The sequence below is a fragment of the Mya arenaria genome, chromosome 7 (genome assembly GCF_026914265.1).
Source record: "Mya arenaria isolate MELC-2E11 chromosome 7, ASM2691426v1".
Lineage (NCBI taxonomy): Eukaryota > Metazoa > Mollusca > Bivalvia > Myida > Myidae > Mya > Mya arenaria.
This window is the reverse complement of record NC_069128.1, coordinates 44,137,069-44,146,106: the sequence shown is the minus strand read 5'-3', so window position 1 is coordinate 44,146,106 and position 9,038 is coordinate 44,137,069. Positions and strand designations below refer to the sequence as shown.

At 31.6% G+C, this 9,038-nt stretch overlaps 1 long non-coding RNA gene across 1 annotated transcript in view; it reads right to left on the bottom strand.

Moving 5' to 3' along the window:
- Positions 1 to 3,882: 3,882 nt before the first annotated feature.
- The window catches only part of LOC128240558 (uncharacterized), a 31,410-nt gene continuing 26,254 nt past the window's right edge, over positions 3,883 to 9,038 (bottom strand). The window contains exon 3 of the long non-coding RNA XR_008262192.1: positions 3,883 to 3,910. This is a non-coding gene — a long non-coding RNA (uncharacterized LOC128240558). The remainder of the gene's footprint in view (positions 3,911 to 9,038) is intronic.

The window sequence follows — 9,038 nt, the reverse complement described above, 5'->3', positions numbered from 1 at the left end:
GTGTAAAAATTGGAAAAATCATTGCCTGTGGAACTATGTAAATTGGTTGTTTGTAGCCATATTCCGTCTTGACCTCTGGGTCATGTACTACTACTCAATTCCTGTGATTAAATTTTGTGTGTTGGACTGTTCTTTAGCAGCAAGTTACTTGTTTTACAATTGGGACTGTTTGAAAGTGAAAAGCAAGCTCATTTCCGCAAAACACCCTGTGCGAGGGTCGGGATGAACCTATCTTGCACTCTCGGCCTTAGAAGATACTTATAGTGTAATAAAATGATATTTTACTGTTTCGTATCCATGAAATATCCTTGGGGTTTTGGTTGAAAAGAGGTATGATAATCCTGTAAGTAGTATAACCGGATTCTTGATCATTAGCCCTTCACATATAATTTTAATAGGATAGAATAGTTATTGTAAATTATTTCAAGAAATTATGACATAAGTGATGCCTTTTGTGTTTATATTCATTTTTGTTTTTTAAGGTAAAGAACGGATTGATGATTTCCTGGATATGGACAAGACCCACTCCCAGCAGGGATTAAACAGAATAGAGCAGTTTCGAAAAACAAAACCAAAACCTTTTAATGAAAACAAAACACTTTCGTTAGAAAGCACAAAAGAAAAAAAAGCTGCACTGACGATACACTGAAGTGATTGGAGTTTCACTACGATTAGATACTATAAAGAAAGTCATCAAGTTGGTCGGTTTTGCAGGTGGTCTGTGCAAAAGTGCAAAAACATTTGTGACGCAAACCCATGTACTGAGACTTAAGTTTTCAAGATACTGTTTTTGAACTTTAAACATATGTTCGCATGAAGTTAAGATGTATTTGACATATCTATGATGTGGATCAGTCCAATATTTGTTAAACAGGAGAAAGATTATCAAAATTTCAAGATGCAAACAAGTAATCTTTTTCAAGTCAATAATGAATTATAAATATTTATAAATATTTAAAAGATACATACTGTGGAAGAACTTTTTATACATACTTATTCACATTAGGTAAGAAAAATCTGGACTCAGTTTGATCTGTACCAAACAAGCTATAATATGGAAATAAAGTAACTTTATTATTTATATAAATTTGTCTGATGCCTTGATTAACAGGTGTGAAATAAATAGCACAACAGCTACCTAGTTGTTTGACTGACCACTGTGCACACACTATGATATATAGCCATGGATATTAAAGTTACCATTAAAGCTGCACTCTCACAAATTGACAGTTTTGACCTTCTTTATATTTTTGTCTCAGAATCTAAATAATCATATAATGACAATACAACTTAGATCTTTTCAGGATAATTGTGTCACCTTGTAGGTAAATACACATGCAAGTATAAAAATGACAGGAAATTTTGGATATTTGCACAGTAACCACAACATTATGTGATACATGTTGTGTTCATCAAAAGCTAATGTAGCTTTAAAATGTGTGTACAATTTTCCACCATTCTGTCAACTGCATGCTGCACTGTTGCTACAGTGAATATTCCATAAAAATTGAGATTGAGTTTCAAAGAGACAATACATAAATCAGTCAACAATTCATGAAATGGCGATTTTTTGCATTGATGAGATATTGTTTCATCCAGATCTAGAAAATTCGAGCCTTACGCCATACTAATACAAAAACCGTGTTATTTGTACACATCATTCAACATAATTATTTCAAGAGATTTGGTAACACGAGTACTTAATTATAACATTGTGTCAAAGTTGTGAATGTTTGTTTTTTGGATGTTCAGTAAATATTTCTCAATAAATTCAGGTGTTTATTATTTTCTAAAACCGAAATAGGTTTTCGACTGGCATGGACAGGCATAGGATAGTATAGTATTAACAGAGACACCAGCATCTTCCATAACCCTCAGTTTTACTTAATGATACAATGAAACATGAAACAGAATTATAACTTAATACAAGAGTGAACTGTACAAATACAACTTCACTATAAGAATAAAAAGTTACTGCCTGGAAAGTTTGAATTTATTTTAACAATACAATGTATGTTATATCAGTTCTTTAATCCCCACCAAAGGCAGATGGATACTCTTTCAGTGTTGTCTGTCCACCCCTCCTTCCCCCAGTTTGTCCGTCTTTAACCCTTTTTTCTGTCCCGAGCCATAATTTGGTACTTAATAGTAAAAAAAAATTGAAACTTTGAATATATGTATTCTTGATAAGGGAAATGATGTGTTAAGAGCTTTTACATTCCACTAATGTAAAGCACATGTATGGCCGTTTGGAACTTAATAATAGCTATTTTTTAAGGAAAATTTCCACCAGGATCCATATCTTAATACTGATGGGTCATTTATCACTTTACATTAGGTAATATACAGGAATGGGAATGATGCATGTCACATGCCGTCAAAATCTCTCTATATAGATATGTATAGTAGAGTTATGGCCCTTTGTTACTGTCAAATAACCATTTCTGCCTTTATACATAAACATGTCCAATCAATAACTGATGAATGGCCAGGCATAGTATCCCCAAACTTGGTAGTTTGTTGATATTGACAAGTAGATGACCCCTATCGTTTTAATGGCAATAGGTTACTTTAGGAAATGTTTTTATTCTTTATTTAATGTTTATCACTATGCCGAAATTTGACCCGAACTTTGAAATCATTTATATCCATGGGTCACAATGAACCCAATGATCAATGTTCTTTAATCATGAGTTATCTGTTCAAGCGTTAACAGACACATTCGTATGCAGACGAAACTTGTATTGTTTTTACAAGCACAAAACTTGTATTTAGTATTTACAGTTTCTATATAATTCAACTGAAAGTTCTATTTAACCAAAATATATCAAATATTAAGTCACCATTCAGTAGCGGATTGAGAAGGGGGCGCAGTCGGCGTGCGCACCCTCTAAAATCGCCCAGGTTTACTTTTTGTGTCAATATATGAGAAGAAAATAATAAAATACGCACATAATGCATCATTTCCGACTACAAATTGTTACAAATTTCTTGATTGAGTAACCCTCAATCCTCCTGCAAACGCCCCTAAGTAACGCCCTCTTTTAACGAGAATTCCTGGATCCGCCCATCGTCATTATATATTTTGTTTATCAAACGGTACAGAGACCAAATGACTGAAGCAGACTTGCATTTAATGAATGAGATGGTCTGTAAAAGATTTCCGATGAATATCCTATGCAATTTGCAGTCCTCCCGTTTCGACTGGTCATTATTGTGGATTTATTATACACAATTATAAAAAAAATACTATTACCAAGTTGTCTCTTAAGGTTACGGGAGCCTTAACTGTCAAAAGTAAGATATATATAAGTTGTCCCCCTCATGCCATAAAATATGGATGGTCCCCTTAATGCCTCAAAAATAGTATTATATATACACTGGTCTCCACAAACCCTTCTACATATATACCTGTCCCCTTAAAACCTGCAACATACTAAATTATTAAGGAGACCGCAAATTACGTATATTTTTTGTTAATTAATTTAAGAAGCCAAAATTTTGTATACATAATAAATGATCATTTCAATACTAAATTATTAACAAAAAAGCAAAATAAAGTATAAAACATAAAAAATATACAAATTGTCTCCTTAATGCCGTAAAAAAATATATGGTCTCCTTAATGCCCTAAGTAGTATATATATATATATATATATATATATATATATATATATATATATATATATATATATATATATATATAATACGTAACAGAGTGAATATATATTTTGTAGATTGTATATTATTTGCAATCACGTTCCACTGCAAATGCAAACATAATCATAAATTTAAGCAGTGGTAGGTCGGCCGGCCCTTTTATTTTATTTTTGAATAAAAAAGCTGAATCAAGTACTTGCATCATTGGTATACATAAACTTACTCAAGTTCTTCTTGTTCCTCGTCTTCACTGCAAAAAAAGAAAATAAGAAATATTTTCCATTTGTACAAAGATATGATGTGGAATCGTAAATAATTATCGGTCCATTTTTTTCAATATTATCATTTCGATAATGCTTACCATTTTGGCGTGTTATTAAACGTGGGAGTCTTGATACTATGCTCCTTAAGTAACTAAGATAATTTTATGTGATAACACTATATTACGAAAAAACCCACATTTCGTTTTGCTATTTAATGAAGATTATCGTTCATTTAATTATGTTACTCAATTCTCCGTCAAAACATTCTCGAACTAAATATGTTTTTTTGTAAATGGAATCTCCAAAAAGCTGTATCACTTCTTGCCTTTTTTAAATATTATGCTGACTGTTTGAACATATGAGAACGCTCTTTTAAAATCTATAAGGTGTGGGTGTTTTAATCTACAAATGTATAGAAACCTCATTCACATTTTCAAAAAGAAAATCGGTAAAACTTAATAGAAGTATATATCAGATGACGGTCCTGTCTTGATTTACTGACCTAACAATATATTTTGTATGTAATGTACTGCATTTTACAAGTAAGGTTAACTTGAAATATAAAAGCAGAAATAAACCGAAAGACTTTCTTCTCGCTTAATATTATGGGCTACTAGACGAAAAAAATGGCATCATTATAATTTGTACACGTGAGGCAAATCGGAAACAACAAATGTCTAAAGTACACAAAGATAAGATATGAGGAAATATTGTTTGATATGCAGTTGAACACCCTTAATCTAAAATCAAACGGACCCAACAAATTATTTCGAAAAAGCGATAATTTGGTTTAACAATTTTCAGAAAATGACAGCGTTCGCAAATAGTAGATGACGTGATACATAAAATCATGTCGGTAACACGTTACCAATACATGATTGCTGAATTATTATTAAATAATGGACAAGTTATTCGTTAGTATACATCTTTATTAAAACAACATTGTTCGATAGCGGGTCGAGTGAGCAATGCAGAGGTCGAATGTGATGAGACATTTTCGAATGATATTCAGGTGGACTGGGGATAAGCTTATTTACCCTCGCCATTGGGTAGTGCCCATTCGGCGAGCATATTCAGGTTGCGTTAACTAGCAATTATATACACACTTCATCATCCAAATGAATCGCCTATTTTCTGACATCGATGTTATATACGCGTGCTCAATGTCATTATTTAACAAGTGCTATGTGTGCTCCATTGTCACCTCATGTCGATGACTGAGTGCATTCGCAGTATGGTGTGCAAATCTATGAGATAGTCTGATAGATAGGTGTGAAATATCAAATCGGGACCGTACATTTTACTTTGAAAAAGCGATTTCGGTTATAAATTAAATTTAATTACACAAAGAAGGAACAAAATCGGGACCGAAAAATTATTTCGAATATTTCCAATAATCGATGTTCGGAATAGTGGTGTTCAACTATATGTTCAATAGTCCATTTTTAAAAATAGTCAAAACTAGCTTTAGCGAAGCAGTTTGGACCTCCGCAAATACTTCGAGATAACGAAAAATCGATGTAAACGAATTAAAGAGCTTCGACTGTATTATTTTTTTCGATAATGCTAACCAATTGGCTTTTATTATTTAAGATGTAAGTTTGTACACTATGTTCGTATAGTAAATAAATGGATTTCTTTCAAAAACAGCACAATTTATGTGCATTGAAATTCATTTTGATTGTTACTTGATACTCTGAAACAACACTGTGTGATATACTACAAGTGTTGGCTAAAATTATTTACATTTCTTAAAGAAAACGGAAAAAAGCAAGCAGAAGTATGTACAAAATAATGGTCATATCGTGATGTTCTCATCTATCAATATATTTTAGTATGTTATGTTCTGCTTTTTAATAGTTACGCAAACTAGAAAATGAGATTTACAAATCTTCATGAACTGATATTTAGGGTTTATACATGGATTGGCTATTTACCTGTGGGTCACTTTTTCTTAACATGAATAAATTATTAAAAATGATAAAACCTATAGTAATTTTTGCAACTGTGGTATAATCGTAGAGAAGTGGTCTCGTGTGGTTTTCCATGCCGGCTCTCGGCAAGGATTTTCAAGAATGGAATACCATCTCCAAGTAAGAAGAAATTCTAAGCATGTCTGGTTTGAATGCTTTCAAAATGCATCTGGGTACTCCATAAGATGAGATTTACCTTTGAAGTGTTAAAAACTGATTGCAAAATGTCCAAAAGACTATAATATATTCTATTAAATTTGTCCTGAAAATCTTTGAATTCATGAACTTTTCTGCATATTTATCACATTTATGACTATATTAAAGGTTGCGTATGCCTCAAATGAGTGTTTACAGGTCTTTTTCAAACTTAAACAGTAGTGGCAGATAGTTTTATTTGTGTAAAGCATTGCTTTTATGTCTTGTCTTTAGTTACAAACAAATTGACTCCTCTTATCGAAAAAACTTTGGCGAGGGATAAAACTACTGACATGGCAGTTAATGTTAAAAAGGCTTTTTTTACTAATGATCGCTCAGATAAATATATATATATTGGACATGCACAGATGTCATTGAAATTTTATATTTTGTATTCAATAATTCTTTTCTTAAATTTGGTAAATGTTTATATAAGCAAACTATTGGAATTCCAATGGGTGCCAATTATGCACCTTTACTTGCAGACCTCTTTTTATACTGCTATGAAAGTGATGTATGTTAAACTTATTTAAGTCTGGAGATCTAGCTCTTGTTGAAAAATTCAATAGCACGTTTAGATATGTTGATGATATTTCAAATTTAGATAATCCTGTGTTTACAGATAACATTCATTCGATATACCCTTCACAATTGCAACTTAATAAATCTAATACATCCGTTTTAAAAGCATCCTATTTAGATTTGCAACTAGAAGTAACGGAAGATATATTGAGCATCAATCTTTATGATAAACGTGATGATTGTAATTTTAAAGTAATTAATAACCCTTCTTTAGATGGTGATGTTCCTATTTCACCATCATATGGTGTTTCTATTGCACAGTTGATGCGATTTGCTAGAATATGTACAGATGTAAAAAAAATCAGCTCTCGCAGAAAACTTATGGCGCAAAACTTCTAAAACAGGGTTTCCGATATTTTAAATTAAGGAAACCTTTCTCAAAATTTGATAATGGTCATTAAAATGTCATATCAAAGTACAATAGTAGTCTTAAATCGCTCATTGCTAATAGTATTGCTCATCCCGATTATTATGGTGATGTTTTAAAGAAAATTCGTAAAATTAGAATGTTTCCAGCAGGTAATTGGGCAGATAGACTTGAATTACTTGGATTTTATTTAAACCGTGTATATAAAGGCAATATTTTGAAGAGCACTTGCCTTCTTGTTTTTGAAGATGAATACCTGAAACAAAATATTGGGTTGAATATAGAATCCTTTCATAACTAAACTTTCAGTGCTTTGATTTTTATGAAGAATTTGCTAATTCATGTTATCTTTAAAACCTTTTTTAGCGGACACGTGTTAACTGAATCCGAGTGTTTTGGCTGTGACTTATTTTTCTTCAAATCATTTGGAAGGAGAGAACAGCATATACTTGTCACTTTTATTTTTAATAATGTTTTTCTTTATTTGTTCCCAGTTTTAGTACAATGATGCTTTTTATTATGAAACTCTATGATCACACAGTTTTAAACCTTTTATTTCATAAGGCAGACTGTTTGTGATGTTTTTTATCATTATTTGTTTTATTGATAAATTTCCTCAAGTTAATGCATACTTTGATAAGATTTACCTTTTGCGTTTAATCTTTATTAAGAATTGTTGGGATAAGAGTGAGGTTTGTGCACATAAACTGGATTAAACCCCCAGTAAATTTACATTTTACTGACCGTTCCATTGCCACTAAACCGGGTTTATGTTTAAACGTTTTGCTACTGAGCATGTTTCTGTAGCTTTTTGCATATATATTCCTTGCAGATCATGATGTGCCAATAAGCTCGAGTTAGCTGCGGCCTTTTCCCCAGGCGGTAGTACTGTAATCTGAATCAAGGAGATGCAGCTCTGCATCCAATATCCATGTTAGTCAACTCAGTAGTACTTGTTTGTGTGTAAATGATTCAAATGAGTGAGAATTATAGCAAGTCGGGTGAAAATAAGCATCTTATAAATAATTGTGAAGTGCTGTACTCTGAATTAAATGCCAGATCTAGCCTTCAAAACAGATTTTAATTTTTTTTAAATGGGCATAATAATGCTATCTCAATTGCATCAGGAGTTGCTTGGGCAAATGTCAAAGTCGCTTACTAATTGATGATTGTTTTGATATAGTGAACTTAAACTTAACAATAGTTATTGTTTGTTTAAATTTAATGTCTAAGAAAAATCACAATCTAAGAGATAAAGCAAATGTGGTATCTTCATTTGTGAAATCTCAATTTAACATTGTTTACAAGATGATATTTGTATGATTTCTGGATGAAAGTTTGCAATACAGTGTCAAATTATGTTTAAAATGTTCTATGTGAAACAGAAATAACTAATTTCATCCAACAAAAAAAACATATCGATATTTGATCGTAAAAACCCTTTCTCTGTATCAACGGCTGGATCTTGATAATGTTGATGTTAACAAAACAGAGTAAACAACATTTTTCAATTCAATTTCGGGATAAATTTAACTTGCCCGAATTTAGACGAGATTCTTACCAATTCTTAAATATTGGGACAAGTAGAAAAAGTAATGCATTCATAAAAAGCAGATTTAGACATTTAGGTCAAGTGAAAAGGTTGAACAACCATAATTGTCTTATGAATTGGGTGAATTCAATCAAAACACTTTTTACAGTAGCGTTTAATGGTGTTTATAATTTAATGCAATACATCTGGCATTACGTTCGTTTACTTTTTTTATGCATAATTAGATTTTTTTAGTCGATTAAATCGGCTTAGTTTGAAAAATAAAATATGGCAAGTTCAAACTGAAATGCATTTTGTCAAATATGTGATTTTCCAGTTCATTCATAGAGTCAACATAATGTGTCAGAAAAAATATAACAAAATGCATATTATGTTACTAAATAAGAGTTGTGTCTCTTGGTTAACAAGTTAAGTGTTATCTATAGCTATCATGAGTTTATGAATGT